Source organism: Ruditapes philippinarum, unplaced genomic scaffold, assembly GCF_026571515.1.
Source record: "Ruditapes philippinarum isolate M1 unplaced genomic scaffold, ASM2657151v2 ctg8434_1_1_1_1, whole genome shotgun sequence".
Classification (NCBI taxonomy): domain Eukaryota; kingdom Metazoa; phylum Mollusca; class Bivalvia; order Venerida; family Veneridae; genus Ruditapes; species Ruditapes philippinarum.
Window position 1 is genome coordinate 2,135 of NW_026866676.1, and position 14,009 is coordinate 16,143.

At 31.5% G+C, this 14,009-nt stretch overlaps 1 long non-coding RNA gene across 1 annotated transcript; it reads left to right on the top strand.

Annotated features, from left to right (window-relative positions):
- The first annotated feature begins 5,439 nt into the window (after positions 1–5,439).
- LOC132733311 (uncharacterized) lies at positions 5,440–13,410 on the top strand. The gene is made up of 3 exons (XR_009626153.1): positions 5,440–5,887; positions 8,305–8,406; positions 9,048–13,410. It is a non-coding gene; the product is annotated as an uncharacterized LOC132733311 (long non-coding RNA).
- Positions 13,411–14,009: the final 599 nt, after the last annotated feature.

Genomic DNA, 14,009 nt, shown 5'->3' on the forward strand with positions numbered 1-14,009 from the left:
CTTTTAAAATCAGGTTGCTGTCCTTCATTTTGCAAATTAACCAAACCTGATACGAAATTAACCAATATTCTTTACAAATGGCTGTACAAAAACTTAAAAAGTTGAAAACTAGAAAACCACTCCCCACCCACCCCGTTCATGCAAAGTATCGAAAGTGTTTACGGTCGTTTTCTTTGTTCATAAATCGTTGTTCATGGAATTTTTTGTACACCAAAAGAAATAATAAAGAAATATTTGATAGCAACGTTCATTGGGTCAATAAAATTTGGTGAAATTCGCGTAAGTTTGATTGACGCTTGGGCGCGCTCGATTGGATTTTGCGTACGCTCGTGCTAAATATTGCGTCATCGGTACTTCCCGCATTTTTTTCGTATGTATGAAGAGGGCCGAAAGGATACGCTCACATTTGTTTCAATATCTTAATTTGTGACCACACCCTATGACTGACGGCTCGCACGGTAGCAAAATCCAATAGGAGCGCGCCCAAGCGTCAATCAAGTAAGCAACCAGTCCTGTTAATTCATAACCCGTGATCAATAGATACCGACAGTTGACAGGAAGTAAACAGAGAGAGAGAGAGAGAGAGACTGTGAGAGAGAGAGAGAGAGAGAGAGAGAGAGAGAGAGAGAGAGAGAGAGAGAGAGACAGAGACAGACAGAGACAGAGAGACAGGGAGACAGGGAGGGACGGAGGGAGGGAGAACTGGTTTGAATGGTTCTATAATTACCAGAGCCTTTACTTCCACAAGGAATATATCCAACACGAGAAATCGTAGAAATGTATTGTGTTAATAATTGTGCATCAGTGTCTAGTAAAGTGAGGATAACTGACTTTTGAAGACAAGTCATGTCATGGACAACGAAAATATGTTGTCATGGGTAGCGTTTTACTAACATTTCGTAAGTTTTGAGTAAGCTTTTGCGTAACTTTAAGTAAACACTTACGTAAATCGTAAGTGCGTTTTACAAAACTTGCGTAAACTTTTTCTTACACGTACGTTGAAAAAGTTCGTAAGTCTTAAGTAGAGTAGTATTCTTTACTGTCAATCAATACAATAACCGCTAAAAAACAGCAAAACTGTTGGTAAATTGTTTCGCATTTTTTTTAATATATGTAAATAACTTCCATCATTATGCATATTTGTTCATTTTCAAATGTTAATTTCATGTAAGTCAAGCCTTCGTAAAGTATTATGTTAAAACTCTATATTGTTAGAATTTGAAATAGATGCAAAATTTTTTACAATAAATACAAATCAATCCCTTTTGCAGCTCAAAGCTCTCAACTTAGATTGTTTCGATATTTAATTGCAAAATACACGTTTATTAAAATATTTCTATTAATATCCACCGACGTGTTTCCCATTTCTAGAAGTTGTTATCTAATGACAGAAAAACTGTTCTAATAACTGCCCCCGTACATTTGTATAGGATTTCGCTGAAACATTGAAAAAAGACAATATTTCATATGAAATGGAAACACCAAAACATAGTCAACATGTTTTGAAATTTTTAGTCATTTTCTAAATCCAGTGAATGTAATTTTCATGAGCCAATTTTCTTCCCGCTGAACTTATATTGAATTGATAGAAAAATATGGATCTCTGAAAATTTGAGGCATCAAAATGGTTCTCCTGCACAAACTAAAAATTGATATTATTAATCTAGAACGGGTATTATAATGCAATACATGTTGTACGTGTTTAGGCCTGTACGGTGGGGAAAAAACTTTCATTTATAATAATGGTTGAATGTATTAAATGTTTTAAAGATATGAAAAAATGTGAAAATGTGTGCAACAAAATTACATGAAGTAAGCTTTTCACTGTTTTTGTAAACAGATAAATATATGCTCAATGATTTAAGATATATCAATCCTTTTTACTTTTTTTTTTTTTTGCATGCGAACTTAGTCCATAAGTAGGCTAATTTTGACGATGTTTTACAGAAGTACTTCTGTATTTGTAATTTTTTTGAAAAAAAAACTCACTGTAGGAATACCACTCTCAAATTTAATCTCTTTTGAAGTATTTCCCTGAAAAAAATCTTCCATTTTGCGTTCTTCCTAACAATATGTTCGGATGTTCATGTAATTTTTAGGCTGCCAAATGTGTGCGTAAGTATACGTTAAAAGTTATGAAATTCGCAGGTGCGCAATTTTTTATTAAAAACGCACAGGACTTTACGGAATTTTTGGCGTAAGTACGTTAATAAAAGGTTTCCTTGGTCATTACTTGTCTTCAAAAGTCAATTCTCCACGTTTCGTTCTGGTTCAACCATCTTACAAAAATCTAATATTACAGAAAACTGTTTCAAAAACCTTCGCAAATTTAATAACATATATTTTGACAGATATTTCAATAAAAACCTAAGTATTGGATTTTGGGTTATAGAAAATTGGTAGAACAACGTATACTGCGAGGTAACGCATTTCAAAGTTGATATTACATTGGCAAAATCAAAATCAATATCATTTTCTTAGACGATTTTTGTTTTGTTGTAGTTGTTTTTATTCCTGCTTTTTTATGACGATTGTTTACTACATGCTTGTTCTTCTCCGTTGAAATAGTTAAAGGCCGGGGAAGAAGTGACCCAGGTAGAAAAAATGGCCACTCTTGTGCTACAATGTAAACTTACAACATCAGAGGTTTAATAAAATTTGTAAAAAATGTAATGAACAGAATACTGTAAAGTTTGGCATAAAGTATCTTCATTGAAGATCCCTTCTTTTCTGAAAATTTAACTTTTAGATAAGTCTAAAAATGTACTTTCTAGAAAAAAAGCAAAATGTTGTCTGCTAAAAATTTGAATTTACCACCAAAATGATTGGCAGTTACACCACTCACAGCTGGCTGTTTTATGAATCACTGCTTGAATTTATCTATCTGACATTTGGCGGGGAATTATCGTTTTGCTGGTTGTAATGTTAGTCGGCATAATAAATATGAGTGATACATATACACTTAAACTTCAGGGTCGTAGCCAGCCCTAGAAAAACACCGAGGCAGAACCAAATACCTAGGGGGTCCGGGCGCATGCCCCCCCCCGGAAAATTTCTATATATGCTTGGTGCGATTTCCTGCATTTTGGGCGTGTTTTGGGTGCAATTAACTACGTTAAAGATATACCAAGAATGCTAGTAAAGAATGAATTTCTTTAGATTTTCTATTTCGGCGTTCCGCTAAAACGAAAAAAAAAAGCTATAAAATGAGACAAAAAAAAAATCGATCCGTGTGGGGTTCGAACCACCAACCAATTGCAGCATTGTAACTCTGTAGTCAAACTTTATGCCACCGAGTGCAACCACTGTGCTAAGTTAAAAATCAATACAAAAATCAGCGCTGTAGTCAGGCGTGACGCTTCAAAGACATTTTGTTTATATCTTAAATATTTTGGGCATATGAAAAGATTATGATTTCAATTAAAAAAATAACACAACATTTATCCATTTTATACTCAATATACTCACCATCATGTTGAGATCTGATTACAGCTGTTAGTTGCCTATAAATTTGGCGCTGGTGTATTGTTTATATTCTGACGGACCGGTGATAGAATAAAAATATCGATTTCGTATATTGTTACATAATGGGGTATTTGGTACTTACCGTACTTGGTACTTATGTTGTACTTCAAAAGACCTACTACAAACATTCGCGCTCTCGTTTTGCCTCGGAGTTCTGTTCAGATATTCAAAGTAAAAAAAAAATGGATATAACTGGGAGAATTTGAAGTTATTTGCGAAAATGATATATGCCCAAAAAACACAGAGGCAGCTGCCTCGGTGTGCCTCAACGTAGCTACGGCACTGACTATGATTAAAGTAACAGTAATTGTTTGTTTTTATTTAAACAAATGTATAAATTACATAATATTATGATGAATTTACATGTAAAAAATATCTTCTAGACTGCATTATAAAGCTTAAACCATCTGATCTGAGTTTAACAAATAGTTGCATTATTAGTAAATTTTGGAGTAAAGATATGAAGTGTACTCCTTCCAGGTAAATTTTAATATCTGTCTGATATAACTTTCCTGGTAATAGAATCTATAACAAAATGCACATACAAATTTCACTTATTCATAAAACTGTTACATAGTGTACCAGCAGACGACTGAATTAATGTTTACATGATCTCAGGTTACAGTGATCTGCTCACTCTCTGGTATGCGGCCTTTAAATATCTTTTTCTTCCCATGAACAAAAACGTCAACGGGGAGGTATCAACGCTTTTAATTGTGATAGCGATAAGAACACGTGTTTTTATTGTTTTTTAATTCGGTGATACATGCCGTTGGTTTAAACAAACATGACCTTAGAAACAAAACCAGCTTTGTTTTATGTTAGCAATTATAAATGTTGTCATATGACATTTACCCTAGCTGATAAAAGCACCGACCTTTAATAGATGAGTTTCGGGCTTAATGTTGGGGCGTATCAGATGCAAAATTTTAGGGGATACTTACATCTGCTCAATGCAATTTATATTTAAGTGATGTGTACTTTTAAATGGAAGACGTCTTAAAAGTGATAAAACATGAAATCGTTTCAAAGTCAAAAGTACTTTATTCATATATCAGGTCTTTACAAAATTACAACATGACAAATCTATACATTGGGTAGTACTGGTAAAGAGGCACAAAGTCATTTCCGGTATATTTGATTCTTGTGTTAATATTTCATCACTTTATAATTTAACAGTTTTGTTCAAATACAGTGACATATGCATCAATTTATTACATACATACACATACACGAACATGATAACTGAATTGGTCTTGGAGTGTTGTTGCGTAACGTGCAATGAAATTAAGCCGCATGCATAATCATAATAATCAATATGTGCATATATCACCCTTCGTAGTGTGTCAGACTCTATGAATTCTTTAATAGGATTTACTTTCTATGTAGGAAATGAAAGTTAACCTCAAATTAACAATGATCTTGTTTATCGAAATCAATTATGTAACCAAATATTTTCATAATTTGGTATTTCTCTTATATGTTGTCACAAACTGGTTATTTATATAACTGTTGTGTGATTGTTTGTGCTTCGCGTATGACTGCCTGTGTATCCTTCAGCTTCCTTGATATCCTTAATGAATAATGTTGGGTGTCTTTCGCTAAAACTTAAGCTTCAGACGTTGACCATCTATTAACTTTATACTCGTGTATTTGCAATGTATTGAAATACTAATGCATAATGATTTAAAGGTCCAAAACAGGCGATAATGAAGGTTAACAAAATAGAAATCTGACAGCATAATTATATTAACATGCAAATATAATGACAGTTTGTGTCTTAAAAAAGTTAATCTGTAAAACAAATTATATGACTATTGAAGAAAATATAGTAATTTCTTAAAAAAGACCTGGCTGGTCATTTTGTCAAATCCGAGTAACAAATCAGTATCTTCATAAATACCTCATGTGTTTTGTATTATGTGTTGCAAATCCTGATTTATTCATGGAAAGTGTCTTAATTTCATTCTAACTTTGTCATGTTTTTTCAAAATAAAGTTTTCAAGGATTCTGGTCTTGTATTGTATCTTTAATGTGATCGTGTTACATATCCCATTTATATTTTTTGTTTTTATTGCAACCAAAACAATACGGTAATCATTGGTCTTCCAATACGTTCATTAATGCATACACGTATAACCTATTTAATTATGGTATAGAGCCGCCCCTTGAAAGAATGAACAAAAGTATACAAGTCACGTGATTCGTGTTAGCGCGAAGGAATTGAAATTTGCATTTAAACTTACACGTTAAAGGAAAAAACATGTCACAAACTCCACAAGGATATTTTTTGATCGTCTCTGAGGACGGAGACTTTAGAAAACTAATCACAATTTTGAAGGAGGATGCAATACCATACGAAGTAAGTTATAGAAATTAAAATATTTTGAAGTAATTATACGTGCGGATGTCAATTTATTCGATTATGTTGTAATTAATTTATGCACATACCATTCTGCTAAATTAAAAAGCACATTTATCAACTTTAAACATAAATTATGATCTCTCATTAACATTTCAAAATAAATAAACATCATTCTTTTTGAACAGTTTTTAGATAAAATTGGTCTTGTCTTTTATTTGTGGGTAAACGTAATTTTATATACTATAGCTAGCGAATTATCCAAAATTGTTTCAAATGTAAATATGTGCACATATGTTTATTTTCTGCGCGTTAGTCTGTAGTCCTGCAATTATCAGTGAAATTTTCAAAATATGGATTGTGGCACAGTGAAATTTTCAGGAATGATACGTCATTTTGTACAGACGGATGTCTCTAAATAATTTTGAAATGCATTTTATTTAACGATATCTTATTTAGAGATAAGCTTAAGTCACTCTTACAATGTGGTTCTCATGCAAATTTAAAACAAATAATTTAATGTATGTTTGTCCTTCCATCTGTTCTGACGAGCAGAAATATTGGCCTAATTTTGAAAACTTCCGGAGGCACAGTGTGGTTTAAATATAAATCCAAATATCACTTATGAATTAACGACGTTATTATTTAGACAAGTAAAAATACTTTTTATAAGTAAGAAAGAATTAATGATTTGCATTACATAATTATATATTGTGTCTATGTCTGAAACTGTTTAATATACACCCTACATTTTTTACGCGTTTAAAACTATTTAAATTTAAATTCGATAGATTAATTACCTATTTTAACATATCATTAATGTCTATGTGTTCAATATCATAATTTGTGTTGTTTTTGAGCACAATATATTAGACATCAGTTCTTTTATAATAAATGTCTACTATCGCTGTCATCAAATTTTATACTAAATCAGTTTTAAATCAAATTAGGGGCATTTTTGCAGATATCTGACGCAACACAAAAGTCTTCGATGTTTTTTTATTTTTTTTATTAATTTGAATAAGAGCCTTTTTGCAAAATTGGTCTGGATATTATTTTTAATAAAGTAAACTATGCAATTGAATAAAAAACGATTAACGCTTCCATCATATGTTTTCTAATTAGTGGCAGATTTTTGAGATAACGAAAGGAGTGTTGTAATTTCTTCAACTTTAAAAAAAAGTAACAATGTTTAATTGTTCATTTTAAAGGTACTCGAGCCCAGATCTTTGATAAATTTGAATTTACAAAAATGTTCTAATAAGTCCACATTATGACAAATATACAATAACGTGTATTTAATCTTTCTTAGGACACTTTGTTTTCTTTAAAAAAACCCATAAAAATTAGCCAAAATATGCTAAAATACCCCGTTAGTCACGGGATAGAATTTTGATGATAAATTGATTGTGTAAAACTCACACAAAAAAAAAACCATGTATTTTTTCCACGGATTGTTTATTTTTATGCATTTCTTATCACTTACATGTAATTTTTATTGAAATCAGAATGTAAAAGATTTTTTTAGTCATCAGGCCCCGTGTTCATAAAGTAAAGACCAGGATTCTGATTTTATTTCCATTGCTTTATAAAACTAAAATTGATTGTATAATGCTAGAATTAAATATTACACATTTGAATTGCTTGGTTAAGAAAAGAGATAAAATTAACTTAAGAACAAAACAAAATACAAAATAATTTTATCAAAATTTTAGTTTGGATCAACTGTAAATGGCCATTTCTTGTAAATATAAGAAAAAAATATTCTAAACTTTCTTAGACGTCAAGTTTTATCAATTAAAATCTAAATAATAATTCAGAATAAATAATGGATAATAATATTTAGATCCTGATCTTGATCGTTGTGAACACGAAACCTGGAGTGGAGTACTCTTATTATTAAAGTGAACTAAAAGTTAGCATTGTCAAACGAATTGTCATTTTATCCTCAAGGTGTTATGATATTATAATGTTGTGGATCTTCAGCTTTATCGTACTAAAAATATATGCATTATAATTCTTATATCACTTAAAGAACATATGAGCCGTGTCACGACAAAACCAACATAGTGCGTTTGCGACCAGCATGGATCCAGACCAGCCTGCGCATCTGCGCAGTCTGATCAGGATCCATGCTGTTCGCTATCAGTTTCTCCTCTTGTAATAGGGTTTGTAAGCAAACAGCATGGATCCTGATCAGACTGCGCGGATGCGCAGGCTGATCTGGATCCATGCTGGTCGCAAACCCATTATGTTGGTTTTGTCGTGACACGGCTCATATGTCTTATATGACCAATGATACTTGTTTAGATGGTACATAAAACTATGTTTAGTGTTTGTTTTATATATTTTTTATTAAATTAAAACATAAGTAACAACTAAAAGATTGTTCACAATTATTATTTATATATTTTCAGATCAAAGATGAAAAGGAGCGGAAAATCAAGTTTAAGGACGAGGCGGAGCTTGACAGGGCGGTAAAGCTCTGTGAGCGGAATAAGATAAAGACAATGTAATAAGTAAGTTGGTCTCTCCTTTTTCAAAGAATAAACGGCAATAAATTTCGATCTGTAAACTGCAAAAATTCTCTGCAAAATACAATTCTTAATTTCTAATGAGCATTGTGATGCTTGGTGAAAGAAGTAAAAATAATATATATGTTTTGTGTTACTTCGAAAAAAGTTCCACGGAAGCTGGGGTTGAGCCTCGTCTTTCTTCGTTTCGTAAAATTGCGATTCATTTTGTTTTTGCAAATTGTGATTGGCTGCTTACATCAATAGCTTCAAAGTGTATGCTCATTTTTTTCTTCTTCAAAATGGGCTCGTCAGACTGGCAAATTGACCATTTCAACTGAAAACATACCTTTGGAGCACTTAACTTGTTGAAAAAAAAATTATAAAAGATAAAACAAAGTCGGATGCAAAAATGGTCTCGCGGATTATCAGCATAGGAATGATATCACCGATCGACGTTTGTGATCTAAAACAGAAAATGTATTTTCTGTTGGTAGTCGTATTGTACGATGTATTTATATATATGCGATAAAATATGTCTAAAAGTCGCTGAAGAGATTTTGTCTAAATTGTACATTTTTTTCAAAATAGGGAAAGCTATTGGTTCAAAGTTCTGAAAACATAATAGTACTTTCTTTTTCTTACAGGTTTGCTGACCAGAGACCAAGGACCCAGTAAAGAACACAATAATTGGACACATGTGGGGACACTTTATTCATCAGAAACAATTCAAGACTTTTACTTGCGGACTTTTTATAGTGTTTGATGTGCTTGTGAATACAATTTCTGTTAAAACGTCAATATTCAATAATGAAAAACGCTTATCAATAATTATTCAGATACAAAAACTAACTGAGTTTTCTCCTAAATTCATAATTTTAGTTGTTTCTATTGACTTCTTTACTTGGTCTTTGAAAGACCAGTTCCGTTTACTGATATACGACGTATGTAGTTTAGTGCATGCTTTTATTAGTCTAATGGCATACAGTCGACTCCGCTTATAATGATCTCACTTTAAACGAATTATCGGGAATAATGAACTTAATTTAAAACCCCGGCCGAATCCTTCTCTATTTTATGTAAAATTAAATCGCTACTCGAATAACATACCATTTTCCTAACCAACGATGGTAAATTTTCTCGTTTGTTACGAACTGTTTTGAAAGAATGTCAAGTTTTCGCGCAGTTAAAGATCAGAACATACATATCCGTATCCGATCATTATTAAATCGAATAATTGCAAAAAATATTCCCTTGCCGGGAGTGTTACAGACGATGATTTCGTTAACGTTTGAAAATTCACTTGAAACCGGTAACAGTGGCAAATTTGCCCACCTGAATATGACTTCAAATTTTGTCGTTTCTTCGCTTCTATCGAACTTCTGATATAACGAACGATATTTCAGGGTCTAGTTATGAAGTCGTTATAAGCAGAGTCATGTGTATTTTTTTACTTTTTGTCATGCTTTGTCATTTATCAATATGCGCGCTCCCTTGATCATTTTTTCCATATCATTTTTCAGCCATTTTATTATAGTTTTTGAGAAACATGCGTTCACGTAACAAGATTAAAACGTCTTAATAGAATGACAATGACTGTGTTTCATTTTTCATCTAAAATATTTTATTGCGGGATTTGAGGGAATATAGGAACTTAATTTTTGCAAACATCTTTAAACCGTTGCAAGTACGTAACTGAGTTGAATATGATTTATTTTTCGCTATATGGCAGAAAATCAAAATAAGATAGCGTGCTCAAAATAACATTAAATACAGCAATTTTATTATTTCTTTCAGTATTCAGTTTAGATATTGATTATAAATAATTTTAAGACTAACTCAACTTCAGAGTTTATTATTGAAATTCAAATTAAAACTACAATGTTGAATATTAGGTGTCCAGATGAATGAACTGTGGTTACATTTTTTTTTTCAAAACAAAAAAAGCCGAAGAACATTATGCAAAGAAAAAAAAACACTATAACTACTGTAAATTCCGCGGTAATGGCGTTGTTTGAATAATCAATATATATGTGTTCTTTGTTTGCAAAAAGTACAGGAAGTCTTCCAGATGCGAGTTATTAATTCGCTCGTGTTTCGCACTCGTGACTTAATTACTGCGCATCTGAACTCCTGTCCGACAAAGCACAAAACATATTAAATATTTCTTGAAGAGACAGTCCATACTTTTGTACAAAATTTTGTTTAAAAAAATGGCTCCACTTTATATCTTTATACATAACAAAACAGAAAAATTTCAGAAGTCGAATTACTGTTCATGAAAAAAGAATTGCATGTTAAAGGGAGATAATAAGTTTGAAGTGAAACACTTTAAAATGTTATCAGATTTGCTAGTTATTTACTTTCGCATCCTTAAATAGTAAAAAATAAATGAAAAAAGTGATTTTCTAAGAAATAAATTTTATCGCATTTTCATATTAATTTATCGTTGGGATTTTAACGCTTTGTCATAAGTTACTCAATAGTAGAAAAATCGTTTAAGTAACGGACTTAATTTATTTTAAAAAAAGCAAAACATATATTTTCTAAGGTGTTTTGCATAAGCTTTAACCCTTTTAATGCTGCATTTTAATAATGGACTAGTCCATCTTCAATGTTTAAACTTATCTATTGTCTTTTTGGGGGCTTTAAGATATGAATTGGAAAAATGAGCAGCCAACAATAAAGAGCCTGGTTAGCCGGCATGTTCTGTGCCGGTTGACCTGGCTCTTTGCTGGTGGCAAAGGCTTTTCATATTCGTGTTCAGCATTGAAAGGGTTAAATATAATACGCTTCTGACTAAACATTCTTGTGATCATTCATAATGCATGTGTTCCATTATAGGCTCTATTGTATTATAGTATATTACCCCTTTCCTTCCTCTTATGTATTCTAGTATAGTAACCTTTTACCTCTTATGTACTTAAGTATATTTCGTAGAAAATAAAGATATAACATCGTTTACAACGTTTCTTATTTCTATTTAAAAGAATAAACCTATAATGGTGGTCTCAAGTGACAGGGTTTTCATGTGTCGTCTTCCTTCGGAGCTGGCCGACTCTGAATAAACATATACAATTTTTATCTGAAGTTATTTGAAGGTCGTTGTCTGAAGAATTTATATTGAAACGTGAAATGAATATGAAAACAATTATTTCATAGCATTAATGAATATATTCTAAGGATGCACTTTAATACATTGTTACCTGTGTAAACTTTTACAGGCTACATTTTCTTATTAATTCTCCTGACAATTTACTAAAAATAAATTCGTCAGCGGATTTATAGTTTCTTTGTTGGTATAACATATTTTTCATCTAGTGGGAAAAAAAATACATTTCCCTGTTATAAGAAATAAACATCCAATAAAATTAGCGATGCAGTTAATCTCTTAGCAGCTTGCCAGTATGGTTGCTTTCTAATGACACTGATTTATTACCTCTGGTCAGTCTCGCAAATTAGATAACCCGTTATGTGATTAATTTAAACTCTTGACCAGATTGTGTCTAAACTCTTGACCAGATTGTGTCTTTCAAACATAGTAATGATATTGCTATCAGTAAGGAACTTACAAAGATGCATTTTTCTACAGCTATGCCCCGTCATAAAGAATGTAAGTTATGATGATGAAAGGGGATTCAACTAAGTTAATGTTCCCGTGCTTAATATCTAAGCACGTTTCATTTTGTTTGATTGTGTTTAAATTATCACGACAGAGCTTAGTTTTCATTAATGTTTTAGTACAGACAAATAGAAAGGATAAAAATAAATATTATGTTTTGTGAATTTGCCTGGCAAGGAATTGCTAAACTTGCACTCTTTTGTGCAAAATTCCTGCTAATTTTCATAAAAGACATTTTTTTTCCAAATAGATTTTCAATATAAAAGAAATTGTAGTTCCATCGGACGAATATCTAAAGGAGTTACAGAGACAAAAAACCAAATAACACCTTGTATAATAATGTACCATCCATGGCCTCAAAGCGTTGTATTTATTACCAAGCGATACATTTAATGTGCAGATAATTAGAGAACAGAGATAATTTCTGTATTGATTAATCTGAAAGAATAAGTTTTGAAAAAGGAATCTGTTTGTTATGCTTCTTTTTGTATAATAGATATTTAATTGTATTTGTGTGATAAAAATGAGCAAAAAAATTCTAAAAGGTTTAGGTGTTTTAGCAATAATCACTGTTGATAATTAATGTAGGTGTCATTTATTCGACTAATTCAATTTAGATACGTTGTTCAATGCACAACCAGCTACTCTCTTGCATAAAACATCAGTCTATCACTTAACATATTTAACGCAAAATACATTTGCATGCTGAGGATTTTCGTAAATTTCATTCATATTAATTATTAATTGCATTTTTTAAATTAATCCTGAAGAAAGTTATTTTCACAATAAATACAAAGAAGTCATTGCCAGAATCTTGCACTTTGATGTATGAATGACCAGTCTGTTGATACTTTATGCCATTACTGACCGTAATGTCATGACCGACCGTTACCGTTATTTTACTTTCATGGGCATCTGGGAGGATCTGCCAGAGTTAGAACCAATTAGCTTTATGGTTAAACAGCGCACAAATTGCCGATCTTTAAGTTGGGAGGACGTGTATTTTCATTTCTAGTAAGGTGTAAAGTTGAGACTATCAATAATGTCGGCTTCACGAAGTAAAAGGATGAAAATCAAGTAAGATTATTTATCAAATTCATATTGTTATTAATATGCTAGCAATTAATTAATGCACTTTGCAAAACAGGTCAGACGAGGTACGGTACGATTTTTTCTTCCGGTGTCAGTTTGTAGCTTTTGCTAACCATACACATATTACTTTCTTAAATAATACCAGTCCTATTTTATTCTACATTGTGTATATAAATGATAAGACCGATATCTTCAACCGAATATGTTGAAATATATTTTTTATATTTTTTTCTCATTTTTACTGTTACAGTGCTGATAATCAACTTAAACAAGCAAAAGCAGCATGTAAAGCCTACTGTGACCCACCAGGATTTGATGTGAGATACATAAATGATACAATAGGTACGTTCATTTCTACCCTATTAACTATCCATAATTTTTTTTTGAGGGACGCATCTCATTCCCATGCAACTTTCTATGATTATGTATTCAAGCATTTCAAACAGTTTGAAATTTTGAAAAAGTTACGTACATGTAGTATGCTATTTAACAAGGAAACTAAAATATATTGCACCGCAGAAAAAAATTGAATTAAGCAATTATATCAAAATTTAAAATTAATTAACAGAGAGTATTTTACAATTTCACTTTTTTCCCAATTTACTTACAGTTAAACTTGTAATTTCAAAATTGGAAATTCTAATATAATTCATGTACTTTTAAAAGAACCAAGAATTCACTAATGTTGTATTTTACAGCTGTGTTAGGTAAGGCATGTTTGCAACACCTCGTCTAGTACAGATTTTTTTCTTCCTTTTGACTTTGTATAATTTTGATATAAGTAGCAATTTTGATAAAATCTGTATAATCATGGCGTGTTAAAAGAAAAAAGAATTCATAGAAAACTTGGGGTAGGGGTACTCAATTAAAAATATTACAAATTACCTACGTTAAA